Below are 24748 nucleotides of genomic sequence, written 5' to 3'. Positions count from 1 at the left end.
CATTTCTTTTCAATATCTGGCACGCACACACACACACACACACACACACACACACACACACATAAGTGCCGTGGGCGTTACAATATTCGTCTCGCAATAGTTCCGCACCCTCTCCCCGAGATGACTCTGCTGTTTCTCTTCATGGAGTCATCCATCGCGAGACACAATGCATGTGTCAAGAATACATGTGATGCTTGCCATAGTATTTGGACCCGGAAGAATGGACACAGCACTGGTACCTGAAGTGGCAGAATTTCAAACTATATATTTCGTGTAAGAGTATACATACACAGAGAAGTAATTTTGGTAGAAGTATGTGGGCGGAAGTAAAACAACGTTGGACAGTGTCAAAAGTAAGTCTTAAAATTTTGGACGTGAGTCATGGGCATTATGAATGTAAGATAAAAGCCTTGGTGTCATACGAATGGAGTTTCATGATATCCAACTGTGAAGTGGCGAAGAGAGATGAAATGAGGAGTGGAGTAAAAGTAAGTAAGTAAAGATATCCCTGAAACAGGCCATGGAAGCCCATAGGGTTGTGAGACGCCGAGGTTCCCACAGTTTCTAGACAATCGGCCCACACATGGCGGTAAGGTTGCCAGCCTTACGTGCCGACTGCCCTTTACCCCCCATGAAGATTCCTGGAACTCATTTCTGTTAGAGGCTAAGTCGACTCCAGGGTCATAGTGCGGCTGGAACGATTAGGTAAATTGAAAAAAAAAACACCTCATCGGGACTCAAACTCGCGACAATCTGGCTTGTAGCACAGTGCCTCAACCAACTATGCTACCGCGATTACAAAACCATGGTCCGTAGCTCATCTTCGAAGTACACGCATTGTATTTGTATGTATAGTTCATGTGTCCGAACACAAAACTACTCCAGTCTTCAGGAGCAAGTATTTTTAAGAAAAGGGGAAGTAACAAAAAATAAAGAAAAAAAGGTGAAGCGAGAAGAAAAGTAATGTAGCATGTCATTACTCGGCCATAAAGAGGGTGAATGGCAAAGAAGAAAAAAAAAGGATGTAGAAAGATAGAGGCTTTGTTTGCGTACAAGTGGTGAAGACGTTGTTAGAAATGAATATGAAAGTACGCCAAGGTATCATGTTTCTTCATTACACGGATACATGTATACATGTCTGATGGCACGCACCAACATTCTGGCCTACAGGATGGTATCCCTGTTTTCAGGGTGATTCTTACAGATTACTTCTGCCGGGATTTCATTTTTCATCATAACAGTTTCGGCACGTAAAAACATATATTTTATGTTTAAGTCACTTTTCGCACAAGACAATTCTGTGTTAAGTTCTCTCCAACAAAGACTACCCACACTGAGATCTCTTAACACAATAAAATTACTTGAAAAAAGAATAAAAAGATGTTCGTTAAATATCTACGGTTATTCTCTCACGTGGTTCTCCACGAGTCTCTTCGCACAATGGCATGTACTTACACGCTGATGACGGAGAATGAAATTTCTGAAACGTCGGTTTTTAACGCAACACTGACGAGGCTGATCGTCCGAGAAACTTTCCACATATTACTCGCCGTAAAAGCTTAAAATTTTATCCTAATATTTATTTATTAAACATTACGCGAATAAAGTACAGCTCCTTCGCCCGGAATTTTCTTAAAATGTACTGGATTGAAACAGGCAAGCTCCTAATCTTTTAACTCACTTTTCTATGACAAATATTTAATGTTTAATTTTAGACTTTCACGGTGGCGAATTCTTTTTCTATCTCTTCTAACTTTGTTGGTATAGGCCCTCCGGCCTGTTCCAATTCAGAACAAATTCTGAAAATATTAACTTCACAGACTCCTTGGACGAGGGATCAGGCCGTCACAAGAGCGCTACTTACATAGGACAGCAAAAACACAGAAAAAGCAAACATCCATCATGCCTCGATTAGGATTCGAATCCTACAAAATCCCAGTGCTTCAGGGGGCGAAGACATTTCTTGCATCATACCACGCGGCAACTCTGATTGTCATGGTGGTTAATTAAAAAAAAAAAAAGGTAAAGCTATCTCTGTAACAGGCTATGAAGGCCCATAGGATTGTGAGAAGTCAAGATTCCCACATTTTATAGACAATGGTCGTGAGGTTGTCAGCCTTAAGCGCCGGCCGCCCTTTACCCCCCCAGGAAGATTCCTGATACTCATTTCTGTTAGAGGCTGAGTCGACCACACGGCCATAGTGCGGCTGGAAGGGTTAGGTCAATTGAAAAAAAAAAATCCAATGATATCGGGAATCGAACAAGCGACCTTCCGATTTGTAGCATAGTGTCTTAGCCAACTACACTACCTCATGCCCCTCCTCGTTATTTAGTGACGTTAATTTCATACTTGGGCTGTTTGACTATGTGGTTGTCGGCGATGTTGTCTGCGTTTCGCTGGTGCATGATGCCTCCATCTTCACCATCATATTTTATTTTAAATCTAATAGAATAAACGCTTTTACGACAACCTGGTTACGAGAAAAACGATTGAGCTTGGGCTTGAAGTAAATACAAGTTTTACTGAGAAAGCAAGCTCCAAACTTAAATTCTCCCGACAACTTCTAGTGCAGCCCACCCAATACGAAGTCTCAACGAAATGTGCTGAGTAATTTCTGAGAGAAACCATGCGGATAGATGGATATTACCCCCTTTATTATGCGTTCATTTTATGCACTTTACGTAAAGGATGCATACAAACATGAAAGGTCCTTGAGACGTGGTAATTTAAACTCCACAAAACATCAATTGCGCAGGCACCCAAATATTTTCCGATCACACAGGAACAAAGAAAATGGGACTACCATATCGAAAGAGTAGACAGTGTACGTTCAAAAAGCCTCACTGAAATGAACTTCTGGTGAGAATGGAAACACTTTACATCTTAGCGGTACGTGAGCTTCGTGGAAGACGTGTGTCACACAGAAAACTCGCCTGTATTGAAACTGCTAGCTGTCAAGAGAATAGCTGTGCCGCGGAACTAATTGGGGTGAAGGGGTGGTGAGCTCTCTCTTTCTCTTGTAACCCAAACCAAAGATTGGACCGATAATTGCCACATCTTCACAGGAAACACACCAGAAGGAAGCCATTAAGGAAGGTGACGTCTGACGGTAGCTACATAAGGTGCCATCCACATCTCGCTTACACTTTGTATTGTGGAGCTCCCACTAGAACCAAAAGACTGACACCACTGTACTGAATTAAATAGTATGCAATTCAATAGCTTAGGAACACGTTAATTGTGATGATGGCTTTCTAAAAAGGCGAAACATGTAGCAAAGTACTGTTAAACAAAAACTGTTCTGTTGTTCTTGTGTTGTGGTGGATTTTAATAAAGAAATGTATATATTTAACACAACAGGATGCTTCCACGAAAAAGAATAATACACTACTAATGCAACTTTCACTTAAAGGAAGCCCCTTCTGTTAGTACATTTCCAAGGCAACATAGAGAAGACACAGATAAGTATTATTAACGGTTAAAATAAGGACTGTGCCATAGCTCAAGCGGTTAGTCGCTGGCTTCCCACCGCGGCGGCCCGGGTTCAATCCCGGGTCTGGTCAAGTGGGATTTGTGGTGGACAAAGTGGCGCTGGGGCAGGTTTTCTCCGAGTACTTCGGTTTCCCCTGCCAATCTTCAATCCACCAATTGCTCCACAATCACCTGGGGCTGGAACAACAGGCCAGAAGTGGCCGCAGTACAAGGGACTTAGTCCCACCCCACTAGCAATAAAAAGCTGTTAAAATTAGGCGGGACATCTTTTGCAGTGACATTTTCAAATAGAGACTAAAACCTGAAAAGAAGTCCCAGCTTAAGAGTAAGGTCTACAGTCCAATAAAAAATTCATCGCATCCTTAATATAGTCCATTATTATTACACGTATTGTTAATTTCGTTATTAATATTATTGTTGTTATTATTATTATTATTGTCTACTGCTCTATTTGAAACTCGAATTGTTCTACGCTGTCACATTGTGGCTTTGTCTGTGTGCGTTTGTTTCTGTATTTTTATACTCACTTTGTAATTAATGTAGACTATCATATTTTGTATTTTGTTTGTTTCAATTATTTTTGTGTATTTCTCTCTATACGTGTTAGCTTTGTAATTGGCCTCTGTGCTGTTAAGTTTGCACGTAAATAAACATGAATTGAATTGAATTATCTTATCTTCATTTCTTCTTCTTCTCGTATTTGTTTAAATTATTTCGCTCTGGCCTAAACTCATCTTAATGTGTGTAGAAAGGTGATTTGAGGTTAATAGAAAGCAAAAAATCTAAGATGACCACATGAAACTAAATTTACTTACTCACTCATGGAGCTGAGCCCTTCTTGAGGAGCCGCCAATTCTGGAGCTACTCAAGAATCTCCCAGCATTTTATGGAACACGAAGGTTCATTACCATGGTCACAAGAGCCCTCCACTGGTCCCTATCCAGAGCAAGATCAATCCAATCCATACCATCCCATCCTATCTCTCTACGATTCATTGTAATACTGTCCACCCAACTACGCTTTGGTCTTCCCAGTGGTGTCTTTCCTTCTGCCTTTCCTACCAATACTCTACATGCATTCCTCTTCTATCCCATTCGTGCTACATGCCCTGCCTAACCCATCCTCCTTGACTTGATCATTCTAATTATACTTGGAGGAGAGTACACGTTATGAAGCTCCTCATTATGCAGTTTTCTCCAACCACATGTAAATAAAGGGAAGATAAACTTTCAGGGGAACGGAGACAGACATACAGAAGCGAATTCTTCGTGCTGTTATCCTTGCATCTATTCAGGGAACAGTGATGTAACACATTGATGAAACAAGACACTTTCATATTAAGCCGGAAAATGTTAGTTTAGATTCTGCTATCAAATTTAATTGAAATCTGTTATGTGATTTTGGATATGGAAGCAGACTGACAGACAGCTAATCAGATCTACAGCCTGACAGAAACAGCTTCCAAATTATTCGTTTATTCAGCGTAATCATATTATACATGAACTGAGATTCGTCTAGAGATCGCTGCGCTGAATGAACAAGAAGCGTATATCTAGGTTATCCTACTCTGACTGCCTCTACCTGCCTGGATATCACTATCCAGAATTAAATCTGATGACACAAATCGGGAATAATTAATCCTTTAAAGAGACATGTAAAACCGCGTAATTAAACATGACACAGACAGGCTGTTCAAACTGAAATATGTAACAACTTTGACACGTGAGAGACCGAAAAGTCGATTAATCGATTTATTTGATGTGTGCTGCAAATTGGTTGTCTAATTAATGTTGTGGATAATGGTGGAACTGACATTTCAAATTCAATTTCATAAAGCAGAAATCTACCTGAACTAATCACACAGTTATTTGTACAGCAATATGTTAATCTGGTGTTGTTCATTATACAGGTGAAAGATGGACGACATATGTGACAGAAAAACTGACGGGGATCCGAATTTATACAATTAGCTCTGCAAGGCTCCTCGCATATTTCTACGGTTCCTTTATCGAAAACTAAAATTTTATTACGGGTTATTATTATTACGGTTATTACGGGGGGACATATTTCATAATTCTTCAGAACTGCTGTAATAAGACAATCGACTTGCAACATACATTAAGTACCGTATTTACGCATGTATAGGCCGCACATTTTTTGCCAAAAATTCAAGAGGAAAACTGGGGTGCGGCTTATATTCGAAATATTCGAAATCACACTTCATTTAAAAAAAATATATTCATAATTAGTAATACAGAGTGTTCTACTCCTGAAATAATATTCCAAGAAAATTATTTTTTCTATAATTTGTCTTAAAATTGTGCTGCGGCCTATACATGCGTAAATACGGTGAATCGATTTTCAGTCTCTCACATCTCAAAATCCACACAAGCCGAGGAGAGTGTCGTAACAAAAAACATGACATTACATCTCTATTTTGCGTCTTAATTATAACAAGTACATCCGACGAACTTCCTCGAACAGGTGGCAATCATTCAGCCGGTCAAGAAGTTCCTTTTTGTGGAACCTGAAGGTTTCTCACCATGTTCAAGACATCACGAGGCAGTTCAATCTAATCCATACACACCGTCACATTAGGATATACAGGGTGATTAGAAATTATTGCCGGGGTTTACGTTTATAGGCCACGGAAACCCAGGCAAGAATACAGAATCACGCTGTATTTTTAAAAATCATTCCACCATTAACTCTGTAAATAGTCTCATGCCTTGGGGCTTTCAAACAAAATTTTGAGTATAGTCTATTTCATAATTCCACCTGCGTTATACTATATGCCCCACCCATCTATTCCTTGATTTAATCACACCCAAAACCCTTCATTATTAATTATTCATAATTATCTCCCACAGAAAACCGGAATTAATGGTCGTGGGGATTCGCTGCCCTGACCATCCGACACCCTCTATCCGCTAAAGTTGGCACTTCGCCGACAAGCGGCGGTACCTCCGTCGGTATAGTTCGCTTGCGGACTAAAACCACGGAGTTTATCTTCCCATGTATCATCATCACATTTCTTTGTATTAATTATATATTTATTAGTGCTTGCCTTTAATAGGCCGCTTATGAGTATAACTGAACACCACCACCACAACCACCGCCGCCGCCGCCGCCGCCGCCACCACCGCCACCACTAGTACTACTACTATTCTGTCCAAATGACATATATTGCCGTGTGTTATCTTTTATGTGTACGTGTTTTTTGTTTTGTTTGTTTGCTCGTGCTAATTTTATAATCGGCCTCTGAGCTGCTAAGTAAGCATGTAAATAAATAAAGAATTATTCCGAAGAATGATTACATCCATTTATCTATTACTGCTATTTTTATTATTTTATTATTATTATTATTATTATACATTACGTTATTTGTATTTTGTCTGTAAGTTCGTCTATGCACTCGTGCTAACTTTTCAATTGGCCCCTTGGCCGTTAAATTTACACGTTAATAAATAAGAATCAAAGAAGAAAAGAATTTAGAGACGTACTGAACCCATTCTTCACTTTTTTCATTATTCAAAAACTGTTTTACAGCCAAAGAAGAGAGTTTCCGGTTCGAACACGCCTTGCCAAACACCAGATGAGGAAGGGAGTACATTAGAACGCTCCCACAGTAAATACATGGGGTTGAGGTCAAAGTCACGAGGGTGTGGATGGTGGTAGAATTCTCATCGGATTCCATAACCAGTTGAGAGGCCATGCATTGTTAAACAATGGAGCAGCTACATGCGATTATTATTTGAGCAGACGACGCTAATGAAAACACTGGGATTAAAGATGCTTACTAAGTATGAAGCTCGGTTTAAAGTTTGCTTGCCCTTTGCGTGGAACTTTCTTGGAGCTTATTTTGGAAGAGGTTACACTCCTAGCTAGTTCAAGAGGATCATTTGCCCTGCAGTAAACGTTGATTATGAGGTTAAGATTCTCAGTTCTCAAAGACTCTTAAGAAAATCTTTGATAGTATATGAACTATTGTTTCATCACAAACGTTTAATTATTATTAAATTAGTAATATGTACATAATAACACCCCCTAACTTTTCCTGAAATACACAAATTAACTTTTTAAAATGCTCTCTTAAAATTTCCATTGTCATTTTGAACGCAGTTTTTGGCAATATTCAAGCAATTTTTAAATGAACTGGCAATAGTTTCTACACTAAGTAACAATCGGTTTCTAAAATTTCAAGTAGTTTCACCTTCTGGAATCGGCCCCTGTTACAGGTTTAAGTTCTATCTATGAAGTTCGAGTCACATGTTTCTATAATCCGCTACCTTGCCAGGTGTAGGAAGTGGCAAGGCTCCTTGCTACTGAGGCTTCAAATGTGAATATTGTAGCAGTCTCTGATGATAGATACCTGGCAGAGGAATGTCAAAGTTCTTACATAAAAATCCGCCTCAGTGCCACTTTATCCACCACAAATAGCACATGGACCACCGTGGAACTGAACCCGATTCTCCGAGGTCAGGAGCCAGTGAATAATCGGCTGAACTAGAGCACGGCCAATTTCCTCCTCCTCCTCCTAGCCTGTTTCTTCCACAATGTGAGTCACTCCATTTTTATGCGGTCTGCCAGGGATACGTCTACCTGTATGAGGGATGAGACCGCCTCTGTGGTCTAGTGGTGAGCGTTCCTGGCTACAGATCCAGAGGTCCGGGTTCCATTCCCAGCGCTACCGGATTTTCTGAGAAGTAGTGGGCCTGGAACGGGGTCCACTCAGCCTCGTCAGGATAATTGAGGAGCTTTTTCAAGGAAATAGCGGTTCCGGTCTAGAAAACTGATATTAACGGCCGTGGGGATTCGTCGCGCTGACCATGCGACACCCTCTATCCGCATAAGTTGCCACTAACTTCGCCGACAAGCGGAGGTCGCTCGGTCGGTATAGTTCGCTTGCGGACTACAGGCCATGGAGTTTGTTTTGTTTTGTAGGGGAGATGTCTCTTCTAGCTCTTGCAATTCTCTATGGCGTCTTCCTCGAAATATGTTCGTCTCTCCTCCACGCTATTCTTTCTTCATTTTCTTCAAAGTTACATTGACACCACATATCTTTGTTCCTGATGTGGTCACACCTCGTTTTCCTTTCAATCTTTTCTCAATGTTATCATTTCAGTAGTTTCTATCGTTTTCCTGGTCTTGTTTCTGCTATGTATATCAGTACTGGTCTAACGACACTCTTCTAGGTTCTTATTTTTGGCCAATCACCAATTATATTCTTTATTTATTTACGTGGTGAGCCAACAATTCAAAGGCCAAAGCATGCAGTACTAAAGACAGACATTAAACATTCACAAACACAAAAAAAAAATAAATAAATAACACGAGGTAAATTGTATATTTTAGACAATAACAATTCAATTAGCATAATAACGCCAACCATAACAATTCAATTAAGTTCTTTAGTGATTATGTGCCTACTGAAGAGCCCAAAGGTCAATAATAATAATATTAATAATAATAATATCTGAATGATAATTCAAACCAACTACAGTGATATACTGTTTATGGACAAAAGTGAACTAAATAGCCCCAATAAATTTATGGAATGTGCCTAAAGAAAAGAAAGGCTAGATTTTTGTAATCGTAGAAAGTAACAGAGGTTCGAATTCATCGTGCAGATACAGGTATTACCATAGGGATTGAAGTGTTACGAAGAGGCATATGAGGTTCCCACGCCCCCGCAACACGCACTACGGATTCAGGTTACAATTCTTCGGGAGCGAACAAGTCAAATGCGACGTCGCGAGAAGGTCCCAAGCGGACCAGCTTCAGCAGGAATGCAAACTCCACACTCGTAAAGCCCTGGCAGGGTACAGCCATAAGTCAGCAAATAAAACAAAAAAGTTCTTAAAGCTAACCACGCCGACTCTGGTAGAACTGCCCCGTCAGTGGAGATGCGTTCTCTCTGTCCCACTTTCCAGAAAATGGTAAGTAGGGTCTAATCCCTCGGGAGAGGTTACGGTCACCGAGCTCAGACACTGCGGTAAGGGCAATTTTGTGGAGTTTTCTTTTTATTCTCTTCTTACTTGTCCACCTTCAGGAGCCGGCATAGCGTGGTCGGTATAGCCACTGGCTACTGGCTGGATGACGGAGTGGTCAGGGTTCGAGTCCCGGTAGGGTCAAAACTTTTCTCCTCTCCACACTGGCTATGGGGCCCACCCAGCCTCCTTTCCAATAGGTACTGGGGGATGTTTCCCCCGGGGGTAAAGCGTCAGGGACGTGAAGCTAACCACTGACCTCCAACTAGTGCCGAGGTCAAGAAAAAGTGTATCTATACATCCATTCCCCCATACGCCTTCATGGCGTAGTGCTTAATTAGTTAAGCATAGGGACAACTTTAATTCTCCGCCATCTTATTTCTCCCACTTCTCCTATTTGTCTTCATACTCTTTTCTTCTTTCTTTGTCATTTCACTTCTGTCCTCCAAGGAAGTGTTCCGACTGACTGCTATCCTTGGAACGGCCTCCCTGTGTTTCAAATTCTGTATCCATAACAGCAATCACTGCTACCGCCATCCCCACAGACAGGACCCCGGGGTAGCTCCGTCAGTAAATTGGCTCACTTCCGGCTGGAAAACCGGATTCTGATTGCTGGATGCAAAGAATCTTACTCTTTGTTACTATTCCATCCGGCCTTTTATGATATGAGAGGGGTTTCCTTGGAAGGAAAGCGATAGAAGGGTGAATGTCATAACTCACTTCCATATAAGTCCTAAGTGTTACACATATGGATATTTATGTCACACCTTCTGAGGCATATGTTGCACGTCTCAGTGACGGATAAGCTCCACACATTTTACTATGACAGTACAAATACAAAGAAAACCAAGGCACATACCACAGATATTTTGGTGGCAGTGAGAAATCTTCACATGAATTCCTGACTTCACCACTACTTTAAGATTAAATCTACCTTGTGATAACTTTTTTTTGGCGCCACTGCCCCAATTTGGGCCTTGGTCTAAACTCTCCGTTTCACTTCGGTTTACTAGACCTTAGACATTCGGTAGGGCTCCTAGGGCGGGTGATCAGCTCGTCGCAAGGCCTCTACCTGTATACAAACACAGAAACACTTCCAAAAGAAAATTTATCCCAGTATCCCATTCCACACAAAAACATGAACTACATGAACAGACCATTAAAGACTTATGTTTTCTAGGATATAACGTCGTGTAGTCTGGTGAAAATAACCGGCGTTTCGGAGGAATATATTGTTTCTATTTTTAGACACGAAGAGCATGAAACAGGAACAAGCTAACGAGCAGAGCTGTGTTCGCTTCCTGTCTCACACTGATTCCATGCTTGGCTTGCTCTTCTAGTACGAAGATGGGGGTTTTAGTCATTTCCTAAGTTTGTCAGTTATCACTTCCTAAGTTAGTCATCTTTAAGTTACAGCTAATAGTACGACTATACTGCTTCCGTCTTTAAGTCCACTAAAATCAACATCCAGAACAAAAATTAAAATTAACAATTCGCTTAATTGTTCACACTTGGCCCTTAAAACATTGCTCATTTATTAATTTGTATCTTATGTAGTTAGCGGAATATTGACTTATTTTCCACAGACTCCAACAGAAACGTCTGTCTTAGAAAATGGGTGAACACAGAAAGGAAAATACAGAGAAATATAAAAGAGAACTATTCTTTTCTTGTAGCATAGTCGAAATATATAATTAGATTTGCAGTTAACTGAGTAAATAACTACAAAATTCAGTTTTAAAATTCTTAAAAGGACTGCAGAAAAAAATATATATAACGGATCTAAAACTGTTTATGTACTACACAGTCCATCAACAATGCAACAAATTGCTTCTTCTTCCTTTCACTTCAACTTTCGACACATGTTTCAGCCCTAAAAACCGATGAACGTTGTGTCGAAAGTGAAAGAAAGAAAGAAAGAACAATTTGTTGCATTGTTGACGAACTCTGCAGTACAATAAACAATATTAGACATAGTAATGCAACAGGATGCTTAAAATGCAGTAAAATTATAACGGATTAAGAAATTGCATCCGGGACTAGTAACATTAAGCAGTTATTCAATAAACGATGAAATAAATATAGGTGAGCTGATAGATAACCGTAAACTCTCTTTCTTCTCAAGCTCTCGGCGTATTTTCATAATACCAGAGTGGCTCAGCACGTGTCTATTGTCAGCTGCTGCCATGGCGTCATTAATGGCTTGCTCCAGATAAGATCTTGGGTCCCAGGAGACTGCTATATCTCCAGACATGAGGAAGCCACATACTGTGTCACCCCAACTCCCGTAAGATGTTCCCTTTGCTTCGCATTATAACCACTTCCATATCATTTTGCAATTGATAAGCAGTGATCTGCATTATTCTAGCACAAAATGAAGTCACATATTGAAGGCCATCCATCTGCAACATGTCATCTTGAAAACCATTCAATTAACTTCAATGTATTTAGAATGGATATGATTTGTTGTTCGTATCAGTAATTATTATTATTGTAGTAGTAGTAGTAGTAGTAGTAGTAGTAAACGAGTTAAAGTTAAATTCCTGTCAATCAACTCATGGCTGAGGCGAAAAGAGGATGTGAAGGTTTACCTCCACGCATTTTTTTTTTACCTCGGCATAAGACAGGCGAGACAACGATTATCTAGACGGGAAATTTCAATCAACCTTCGTCTTCTGAGACAGAGTTACATGAAAACTGACGGTTTGCCGCCAATCAGTTCGTCTTGGCGACAAGCCCGTTGAGACTCACGACCAGTATTTTCTTTTTCAACTGAACACTTGGGGTCACAATCCTTATGTAGCGCCTTCTCTAACGAGAGGATGTGTCTATCGTTTACGATTGCTGCTGGTCCTCGCCAGCGCAGTCACTCAGGTTCCAGTCCCGTGAGACTCATGACCATACTTTACTGCCAAACATGGAGGGCCAGGTTCCCGTATTTATATCCCACAGGAATAGGGTTTGCCCAGTTAGTCCCCCAGGCACTGGGTTCGCTATTCGTCGCCTCCTACGACTCACAGGGCTACGGTGGCGGTCTCTTGTGTGGGGAATTCTAATATAAATGGACCTCGAGCTCGCTGGTTCAAGCGGTAACAATTTTGAATTGTAATCCGGAGGTTCCCTGTTCCCTTGGCCGATACGCCGATTATTGTGGCATCTCTTTCTTGGTTTTCCACAAAACGACAGAACAGTGTCTTAAAATAGGCCACTACCGCTTCCTTGCACATTATTTTCCATTCGTTACTATTATCCAGTTACTCGACGCCACACAGCGAGGTGAGATCAACTTTAAATAAACTACAAACAAACGAATAAATAAACGAATATAAATTTGTATACGAGATGGAACAGCGGTGACCATGAGATTAATTACTGTCTTCTGATATCTGACGCAGTGTAGTTTGGTAGATAGGTACCAACGTTCGGAGAAGCCTACTCTTACGCCTCTCAACAATTATAACTAAGTATTTGTGATGCACCTACAACAGAAATTATAAGCAAACAAACAAAATCCTTGGTTTTAGTCCGCAAGCGTACTATATCGACTGAGCGACCGATGCTTGTCGGAGAAGTTAGTGCCAACTTTAGCGAATTGAGTGTGTCGCGTGGTCAGCGCAACGAATCTCCACGGCCGTTAATCTCTGTTTTATAGACCGGAGCCGTTATTTCTTTGATATAGCTCCTCAACTATCCTCACGAGGCTGAGTGGACCCCGTTCCAGACCCACTACTTTTCACAAAATGTGGTAGCGCCGGGAATCAAACCCGGGACCTCTGGATCTGTAGCCAGGAACTGTGACCACTAGACCACAGAGGCGGTCTACAAATTATAAGCAAGAATGGAAATATATTTAACATGGCGTGAAAAGAAGAATATAAATTACGGAAGTAATCAAGAATAAATCAGACAGAGCTTCATGCAGAAAATAAGCGTCCGAAATTCTAAAAATTTAAAGCGGGTATTTTTTTCTCATATGGACTGCAAGTCACATTCCGTTCAGGGGCCTTACTGTAAACATAATTTCTTGAAAACAAAACTATGAGAAAACAAAATTTGCCCTCACTCACTCACTCATTGGGCTGAGCCCTTCTTGAGAAGCCGCCAATTGTGCAGCTACTCAACAATTTTCTATCATTTTACGGAACCCGAAGGTTCATCACCGTGTTCACAAGAGCCCTCCACTGGTCCCTATTCTGAGCCACATCAATCCAATCCATACCATCCCATTCTATCTCTCTAAGATCGATTTTAATACTGTTCACTCACCTATATCTTGGTCTTCCCAGTGATCTCTTTCCTTCTGGCTTTCCCACCAATACCCTATATGCATTCCTCTTCTCCCCCATTCGTGTTACATGCCCTGCCCACCTCATCCTCTTTGACTTGATCATTCTAATTATACTTGGAGAAGAGTACAAGTTATGAACCTCCTCATTATGCAGTTTTCTCCAACCTCTTGTCACTTCATCCCTCTTCGGTCTAAATATCCTATGCACTGCTCTGTTCTTAAAAACCCTCAGTCTATGTAAACAAAATTTACCAGACGTTAAAAAGGAAGATTCTAAAAAATTGTACCGAGTCTGACGGTTCAGTAGCATACAGATATGTCTCCGTATTCAGGGCGCTAATTCCGTCGCACATTTCTCGTGTCTCGGTGCGGCATAATCACGTGACTTCTATTTGGCGGTCCTCGCACGTTCAACTGCTCTATAGCCCGAGAAACTAGCTGAATAGATTACTTCTGAGGGGCTAAAGCATCCCTGTTCCACAACATTTGCTTACTAACAGCAACGTTACCCCCCACTCCCCCATCCCTCTTCCACCATGAGCTCAGAACACGAGAACAGTTTGCCTACAAACAGGAGATCTTAATTGCAACCAAGTACTCACTTCATCCCGCGTGTGTATGTGTGTGTGTGTGTGTGTGTGTGTGGACAAACTGCAAACAAGTCTCTTGTCTCTAGCAAGCAAAATGGCAGCTTCAAGTCATATACCAGCTACTTACATTAGCCAAGTATTGCAGAGACAGCTACATTCGTGAGATCTTTGCAAGTTAAACACTTTTGTAAAATATAAGTACCTCCAAGACAGGGTAACAACAGCAGAACTACAATATATTCTGTTACACTTTCGTGCCGCTTTAAATGCAACATTTATTGTCTCTTACTGCGACATGTTTCGGCCGACTACGGCCATCTTCAGGTACACGTGAGTGGTGCTAAAATCGTTTCACTGCACGTTCTGTTTTGTGTCACGCATTTTTTTTTTCATTTCACTCCAACTTTGGAGCATAGGGCTGATTTTTCAGTTTCATTCATAGGACTCCTTGGACGGGTGATCAGCTTGTCGCAATGCCTCTACCTAAACAAAGGACAACACAAACACAAAATGAACATATACGCATACCAAACATCATTGCCTTGTGTGGGAATCGAACCCACGATCCCGCCTTTCGAGTGAGAGAAGACAGTATAAGCCTTAGACCGCTTGACTACCGTGACCGGTTACACATGTATAACTGAGGTTAATTTTTAAGTTATTTGTTCGTAGAAATAATACAAATTCTCTAAAAGTTTATTAAAATTTAGCCTTGAAAATTCTGTTCCGCTCCTTCGGTGCGTTGGCGTGGTTACCTGCACTATGTGAAGAAATATATTGTTATGTAATATGTTACGTGTCTGTTCCTTTAAGGATTTTCTTTTAACGGTTCATAATTATTTTTAACTACATTTGTTACATTTGTTACATTTGTTACATTTCGTTATATTGTAGCGTGTACAGCCGTTACTAGGCAGCGACCGTAAGGTAAGGAAATATACTAGAGTCGTTGCTGGGTAACGGTCGCAAACAAACACGTCTTCACAGCAACGAATACATATGCAACAAAGAGGAACTGTTGGAAACGGTGTTTTGCACGGTGGTCCGCGCCAAGAAGTTATAACCGGGACGGTCTGGGGCAACGAGTTCATTGCTCAGTTGAAAGTCGGGCTGTGAAGAGAAGATTGAGAGGTTTGTGTGAAATGGCCGCCAGCCTGGGACTTTAGTAAGTTGAAGAGAGAACTGTAAGGGAGTCTGTGAAGAGAAGACTTGGTCAGTGCAGTTGTGGAGTTAAGGGATATTCGCCAGACTGTAAGGACGTAAGCGAAAGACAGTGTTAAAATCCGTTACCTCAAATCCCACAGTCTGTATCGACTGTCATTTGGTTACACTTTACAGCCATCGGAGTAGTTAAAATGACCCGAAGAGACAAACTTCCGACAGACGTCAAAGTATTACAATGGGTTAATTGTGTGTCACAATCAAACGACATGCCTACTGCGGTAACTGCATCTGTCTCGTTAAATCCAAACCAAAATGATAAATTGCCCTGCATCACGCTGTCAGCGATGTCACTTCGCCAAAGCTCTAGATGAATTATTACGGAGTTGGGAGAATGCGAAGTGTATTAAGCTAATACATATTCAAATCAAAAACCAAACTTAATAAGAAGTTCTGGGAAAAAATAACCGCCTACTTCCTTTTAATACGACACGGACGACACAGAAAACGACGCGCCAGCAGTCTTCTATTGTTGCATACGTATTAGTTGCAGCGGTAACGTTCTTATTGAGCCGTTGCTTAGCAATGATAGTTGATACATATATAGACAGACTGATGTGAGTGTTTTATGAAGTAGGCCGTTGTGATGGACTCAGGTGCCATGATATTGTGGCATACAGACCCACTGCTAGGCAACGACAGGGAAACAAACGAAAGGATAGCCGTTGCTAGACAGCGGCCAGCTCGCAACAATGGAAGTACAGACGAAAGCGGTGTTCTTTATGTGGTCCGCTCCGAGGTTATATGACTCGACCGATCGAGTTAAGTTAGCTGGTAAGTGCAGTGGAGTACAATGGAGTGAAGTGAGTTGGTTGGTGAGCAGCCAGTTAGAGGACTGTTGCAGTTCAGTCGTTGTGAATTGTTGCTGTTAGAAGCTGGTAGCCGAGGAACGGGGATAGTCTGGAACACAGTAAAAGGAACGTCCGCTGTTGGGGCCTTTACCAGGAAACGACTCGTGAAGGCACAGAAGGCTGAGAAGCCTTAGTACGTGCTGTAGTGAATTGTAGAGTTTGTGAATTAGCGATACCGCTATAGTTAATTGTAGTCATAATTTACTTACATCTATTCAGTGTCGCAAAGACGTTTACACCCGAACTTCCATGGATATTTTATTCTATTTACACTGAAAATATTCTTCCTTGACAAAGTAGTGATTACAGTGAGCACAGAGAAAGTTGATGCAGCCCGCAACGATTAAGATATATTCGACAGATCTCTGGTTCGACTCTCGACTGGTACACCGCATATTCTGATAGGGTCTCTCGAGGTTTTCATAAATCCCTCCAGGGGAATATCAGAATTAATACCTTGAAATAAACCATGACCGACTAATTCTATAGGCCTGTCCTTTCCAATTCATTATTCACTAATCTTCCTAACATCCGACGATCTATAGTACGTTTGTAGCGTAGTTGGTTGAGGTACTATGCTACAAGCCGGAAGGTCGCGGGTTCAGGTCCTGATGAGGTCATTGGATTTTTCAATTTACCTAATCCTTCCAGCCGTACTATGGCCCTGGGGTCGACTCAGCCTCTAACAGAAATGAGTACCAGGTATCTTCCTGGGGGTAAAGGGCGACCGGCGCGTAAGGCTGACAACCTCACCGCCATCTGTGAGCTGACTGTCTAGAAAATGTGGGAACCTCAACATCTCACAACCCTATGGGCCTCCACGGCCTGTTACAGGGATACCTTTACTTTTTTACTTTTTAATTCATAATACAATTAATCGTAGAACATAGTCATGTGTTCTCTTTAGTAATTTTATCTTATTCGACGCGGGTGAGTGGACTCCTGATATGCATTCAACCTGAATAACACCTTTAACAAGAATCACAACACAACGGATTCAATAGTGCAGCGTTAGCGCAGACTTTGTAGTTCTATGCAACTGATAGCGGTTAATTCGAATGAAACTATGTGTAAATGTACTCGCAAAGTGTCGCGCGCACTGTTACAAATAAATACACGCGAAGCTACACACACGAACGTAATCCGAACGCCTGATGTTATGGACCTAATAAAACTCGTGCTCACTGGAATGAACATAGCTTGGAGCTACGAGTAATAACATTTGGAAATTTGTTTCGCGGCACGAGCGAGCCCGCAACTCTCCAATAGAATTAAATTAGATATCTAAATTGAAGTAAAATGATTACAATTATGACAAAAAAAAAGTAACCTAAATCCGGTTTTTGAGAACGTTAGTAATCTGAGGTTACAAATTGATAAAAGTTTATTAAATCATATAGATATATTTAGAATTTAAAGTAACAAAATTTAACAATACAACATTCTTAGTTGTAATGCTGTATACTTCGCAGACAGCCCGACGTTTCGGAAGAATGTATGATTTCGATCTTCGGGGTCGAAAAGTAAGCCGAACAAGATATCGGCGGTAGCAGCAGCAGCAGCAGCGTCTGCCACCCAATTCTTTCGATTTCTTGCTTGGCTTACTGTCCGACCTTGAAGATAGAAGTGATATATTTAGCCGAAACGTCGGGCTTTCTAAGATGTACATGGCGCTACAACCCAGAAGAACCTCAGTGTATATTATAGTACATTTACATTAGCTTTTTGAGTATATTTCATTTCATTCATCAACGGCTCTGCACCCCTTTGTTGGGCCTTGGCCTCTTCTTCAGTTTCGTAATCTTTCTTACACAGACGGTATCAGCCTGTCGTAAGGCCGCTACTTATACACAGTACAACACAAATACAGAATAAACGCATACACAGACATTCATGCTTTGAGTGGGATTCGAACCCACGATCCTAGCGTTCAAACGAGTGAAAACGGTTCATACCTTAACCGTGCGGCGACGTTGATCGGCTTTCAAGTCTGCGGCCACCTGCTCACGCTGGATCCTCACTCGCGGATTTTCCTACCCTGAAGATGGAAGCATACGTTCCTCCGAAACGTAGGTTCACATAAGATCTACACGGCACCACTCCTCTTCATAGTCACCGCCGTGAAAAGCCCAAACCCTTTTAAGACTGTCCCCATCTACAGCTACGTTTCTAAGCAGGCTCTTTGAGGTTTCAGACCAGAATGTTGGAGGCATATCACACTATTACTAACATGGCTCAGACAACGAACAACGCACATCATACACAGGACTGAACAACAGGAGAAGGTTTAGGACGTTCCATGTGTGTTATGTGGCGTTCTTACTCCGTAATAGTGTTTACGTACTTACAAAGGTGGGAGCTCTATTTTCAACCAAAAACCACTGCAATCTGAAGGGTATTTTTTATTACTGCTAGTGAGGTGGGACTAAGTCCCTTGTACTGCGGCCACTTCTGGCCTGCTGTACCAGCCCCAGATGATAGGTGAGGGTGATCGTGGAGCAACGGTGGAATGAAGATTGGCAGGGGAATCCGAAGTACTCGAGAAAACCTGCCGCAGGGCCACTTTGTCCACCACAAATCCCACTTGACCAGACTCGGGATCGAACCCGGGCCGCCGCGGTGCGAAGCCAGCGACTAACCGCTTGAGCTATGGGGCGGCCTATCTGAAGGGTAAGATTGTAACTTAATTCACTGTTTTGGCCAGAAAACATTGCGCCAAAATAAACGTAAGAAATTAACGAAGGAAAAAAAATAGAAGAACGATGAATATATAGGAAACAAGCTAACCCCCTTGGATTTCAACGGGCTCGTCTACTATCACTAATAACAAATCAGCCATTATAACAGACTTTCGGAGAATTCGTGCACAAAGATTTTCTTCTCTGGTCAGTTATTCCATGGGAAAGAAATTCACTGTCATCGAATAATCTGAACGCTAATTACAGCTTAATATGAGTGTTATTGACGTTTCTAAGCATTCGTTTCCTTCCTTCTTCACAGTATGCATCATGTTGCGTGTTCGAAACGTAAATACTTAGGTTAGCAGTCGCCATAACAAAGTGATTTTAATCAAACAATATTTTACAATTAAATATTTATTTCCTGCTACATGTTTCGGTCTCGTAGGGCTATCATCAGGCAGTGATACAAGAATACGTCACTGACGATGGCCTGATGATGGTCCTATGAAACCGAAACATGTAGCAGGAAATATTCAATTGTAAAATATTGATTAAAATCACGTTGTTAAGGGGACGGTTAACCTAACTATATACATTCGTTTCCTGTCTTATATTTACTTAAATCTGTCGCTGAATTATTCTTTTACAAGGTAATTTCAAAACCATCAATTATACAGTCACTTCATACACAAATGTATGTCCAGTATTAATGTTATAACGGTTATTTCTCAAACGTTAATTTCTTCGGTTAAGCCCAATAAAATCTTTCACTGAATAATTCCCTTATATGGCAATTTCGGAGCCGCCCGTTATATGGCCTAGTCATTTGATACTGGCACGTACTGTCGTCATCAGACACCGGTAATTTATTATCCCTGGATTACTTCGCTAAATTGGCTGTTTATTTTAATGCGTCTAAAACTTATTTATCAACTCTAGACAGAAGAGTAAATTACAGTACAAAACGTAGTTTCCCATTTCCCGACCAAACTTACTGGTCAACTACATATTTTCAAGCGATTCTTATACGTACCACTGGCTGCAGCACACTCCAGAGTTCATTTGTGCGTTTCGAACGGTTCTCACAATAAACAGCAAATTTTTTCCTAAGCAGCATCAACAGGTTGGTCTCTGGAGCGGTATCGCAGTGTTTCCTGTGAGGTACGAACTGAATTCGTGTATATTAATTAGAAAAAATACAGCCATTCAAGGGTTAAAAATATGCTCCACAATAAACAATAAAATAAGAGATGTTTGCGGAGAATTCATCAGTATTTTCAATTATAAATCTGGAAAATGAAAAGAGAAAAACTACCAATATTATTTTAGAGAACCGACTGGAATGGAATACATCACCAATATTAATTAAACGTACTAAATTTATTATTAAATATACGATTAATTTTTCCTAGTCAATGATCATGGATCACAGGAATGCAGCAGAATTGTGGTTAACTAAACGACTGCTACAAAAACACAACGAAATGAACAATCCAACGACCGCCACTGTTGTGCGTTTCAGCTCACACAACAGAAACAACAAAAGGCTTCGCCTACTGTTCCTCAACCCACAAACCCTTCGTCAGTGCCAGCTAAATATAACAGATCGTAATCCAATTTCCACCCTTACTCCACCAGGGTTGTTTTCTAGAGACAGATCACAATGGGGTGGCATGGGCGGTATGCCGTAGTTACAGGTACTGACTGTTTGATGTTCAGTACGTAAAGGCAACTACCGCTTAGCAGCAGAAGTGAAGCATGATTGATTCCATGTATAATAAAATGTAACAAGCACAGTGGAGCAGAAAATTTTAGAAAGTGGGGAGGAGAGTGTAAACGGTAGATGCGCCATTACAACTCTATCCTAAAAAGAGCATTCACCCTGCTGTCCACTAAACCCTCTTCACTGTACAATGAAATTCCATGTAATGTTCCCAAAACAGAAAATAATTGTTCCATTATTGTAAATCGTTGGGATTAACCCAAACCGTTTCGTTATACCAGCTATGCAAGTAGCATCGAATCGAAAGGTTTACTTTTTAATATAGGTTATTCGAATTTCTTGTTACAAAATAAAGCATAATCAAATCGTATAATTTTCAATAGAAAAATAACAACTGGGAAAGCTCGTAAACTGCTACTTGATCTCTTTGATCACTCTGACCTGTTTACAGCACACTTTATGTTAGAACTCCCGATATAAATAGAGCGATAGTTTACGTCACTTGAAGCGAGTTCCGCCTGACAGATTTCATGCAATATAAAAATCCAATGTAACCTGGTTGTTGATTTACAAGTACAGCCGATGTGAATTTCGTCACACACACACACAGACAGAGCCGGTGAGCAGCACATGAAAACAGAAAAATGTGGCTTTCTCTGGGTCATCATTCTTCACTTGTTTATCAGTTTTGTAGAGCAGAGATTTCAAACGTCTTGTGATTCACGTAGCGATAAAACACAAACGGATTTTCCCAGAAGCTGTGTTCTCTTTCTCTCACCGTCAGTATAAGAGGTATTAATTACAGTTTAATTAACAACCTTGTGGGCCTCTGCCGCTTTTTAAGTTTCTTAATTTATACACGGTCGGTAGGACTCCTTAGACAGGGGATCAGCCTGTCGCAAGACTGCCACCTACACACAGAACAATACAAATACAGAATAAACGCACACAGACATCCATGCCTCTAGTAGGATTCGAATCCACGATCCCAGTGTTCGAGCGGACGAATAAGATTCATGCCTTAGACCGCGCAGCCACCGTGATCGGCTTTAATTAATGCTAGTAAGTGTAAACACACATCTATCCAGGTTGAGAGCGAGTGGAGCTGTGCCTTCACTTCAAGTGTGAACTTGTTTATTTACTTAACATGAAATAAAACCTCCAGACTGTATTAAAATCATATATATATATTGGATTATGACAATGTTCTGAAGGAACAAACGTCTTCCATCTACACAAGAAACCTCTAGAACGTTGGTTATCTTCCTACCAGAGCACATGGTGTAACAACGCAGAACACAATATGAAACTTCTCCTGTGTGAAAATCTCAGAGTGTCATGTAAAATAATCAACATTTAACATCTGCGATTACAAATTTCGTACGAGATTCTCGGTTACTAAAATGCGCGGGCAGGCAACGGTTCGCGGACCAGGAGTTGGGAAACACTGCTGAAGGCTCTGTTGACTCACTACGTAGCTCCTATGCTGGGCACTGCCCCGTTCTAATGTGCATATATACGGTGTTACATTATTGGTATTTAATGTTCAAAGGCTTTCAGATCCCATTCCAAAGGTCGCAACAAACATATCCCATCACAAATATAAGCACAATAAAATAACTGTTGACGTCATAACCGATCATATGACCACAGGATAGAATTCAATCCTGAAACGTCGTGTAAATTATATTAAATACATATCAGGTTATGAACAGCTGCCAATATCTGCTGGAGGTTATCACAGTATTATACCAGGATTGTCCCTGTGCTTAAATACCAGGATTGTCCCTGTGCTTAAATAACAGGATTGTCCCTGTGCTTAAATAACAGGATTGTCCCTGTGCTTAAATAACAGGATTGTCCCTGTGCTTAAATAACAGGATTGTCCCTGTGCTTAAATACCAGGATTGTCCCTGTGCTTAAATAACAGGATTGTCCCTGTGCTTAAATAATTTAAGCACTACGCAATAAAGGGGTATGGGAGAGTGGATGTATAGATCCACGCTTTCTTGACCTCGGCATTAACTGGAGGTGAATGGTCAGCTTCAAACTCCTGTCTCTTTACCCCCGGTACCCAATGGATAGGAGGTTGGACGAACCCCAGAGCCGGTCTGGAAGATGTGGACGAGAGAAAATTCTTGACCCTACCGGGACTCAAACTCCGACATATCGGTCGTCCAACTCGTAGCCAGTCCGCATATTTTATTTAACTATTCGTCGTGTATTTCGCAGGTTATGTGGCGGTGACATGTGTAAATGCGTCACTCTAGAATTTTCCTGGAGGCCTGAAGGACGCAGCAAAAACGCTTACATTTTCAGTGCCAACAATTTTCTGAAGTAACCACGTTACCTCGACAATCAGTATTAATTTTCAGTCACGAAGTTTACCTATGAGGGGTTTACTGGAGATCCGGTCTAGTTCATGACATTGTTTCGGGAGTAGCCTTCAGTGGTTTAGAAGAGAAACATGAAATCTCGGAAGTTGTCTCTAGCAAATAACCGACTGAACCAGAAGCTGAAGTGACTGGCAAAGAACGTGAAACTGATACTTGTTCAAATGGGTTTTACTGAGGTGCGCTGTGGATGTAGGACTCCGATAAAAAAATACTATGCAAATGAAAAATTTTGTGACTTTATTGTTATGTCTAACGGAGGAACGGTTATTAGACAGTAGATTTTGAAAGCCAGATTGAAGGAGTAGGGAAAAATAAAAAATATATAAAAAGACTGAAATAAAAACTAGACAGGTTAAGTTTTACAGCAACGTCATTGTAACAAGTTTAGATATAACGCAGTCACACGGTTAACGTCAGGCTTATGTTGAAACTGGATGCAAGAGTCGTTAAGGCTAACCAGCAACACAAGACAATGAACAGGGGCAATGTCTACAGAAATAACAAATAAATACTGGCACACAGGACATAAAATTGGGAGCTACGACCGAGATAAATGGCTGAAATAAGTACTGAACTAAATTTTCGGTGAGTGAGTACAGAGTCTCATCAAGGCTGATAGAAAGAAAGAAAGAAAGAAAGAAAGAAAGAAAGAGGAAATGGGAGAACCTCTACATCTGGGACATTCCCGTGGTCAAGTTTGTTTCTTTTAATTTTTCTTGAAGACAATCCGGTTATAACCAAAAATCTTCATTTTTGCCTTGCAGTTGGATAAAATCATGCTGTCAGAATTATTAAAAAAACTTAACAGTCTAAACGAATTAGTTCTGTACCATACCAATAATGAACAAAATATTCTAATACAAAATCCATTTCATATCAACAACAAACAAAATTTTCTAATATAAAATCTATAAAACAATGAATAAAAAATTCTTATATAAAGTCTACGACATATAAACAACAAATATAGTATTCTAATGCAAACTCTAGTCCTATATTAAGGGAGTTTAATAGTGACCACACTTTTAAACGTAAGCACATTTTAGAGATATGTGATACATCGATACACAGCTGAAGCAAACTATAATCAGTAGAAAACAAAATTTACGTCTGAAATGTATAAATGCTTCATATGTCTGTATTTGGCATCCCTGTTTACATTCATGAGACAAAATGATCCACAGGAAGTAAACTATTTCATTTAAGCAAAGGGACTGGTTAGCGTATTCTATAGAAAAAAAAAGGAATCCCTTTTTTTTTAAAAAATCGAGTTGAGCTTATGAAATGAATACTATCAATAATTATAAACGCAACTGAACCAGCAGACATCTGTTTCAAAATAAATTATAATATCCATATCTATATAATATTCCCAGGAAACATAACACAGGATTTTAAAGAAAAATGGAGTATTTATTTATGTAAAATAAATGTAAAACTACAAGAAATAGTGTCTAGCACGTGATAAAAAATCTGTTTCTCTATCACAAACATTCTTATCTCTGTAAGATTTGA

At 40.6% G+C, this 24748-nt stretch overlaps 1 protein-coding gene across 1 annotated transcript in view; it reads right to left on the bottom strand.

The window, feature by feature from the left end:
* The window catches only part of LOC111868698, a 161999-nt gene that overhangs the window by 42096 nt on the left and 95155 nt on the right, over window positions 1-24748 (bottom strand). The gene's annotated exons all lie outside the window — the stretch shown is intronic.

This window comes from Cryptotermes secundus, unplaced genomic scaffold (genome assembly GCF_002891405.2).
Source record: "Cryptotermes secundus unplaced genomic scaffold, Csec_1.0 scaffold1184, whole genome shotgun sequence".
NCBI classification, from domain to species: Eukaryota; Metazoa; Arthropoda; class Insecta; order Blattodea; family Kalotermitidae; genus Cryptotermes; species Cryptotermes secundus.
This window is presented reverse-complemented; position numbering and strand designations above follow the sequence as displayed.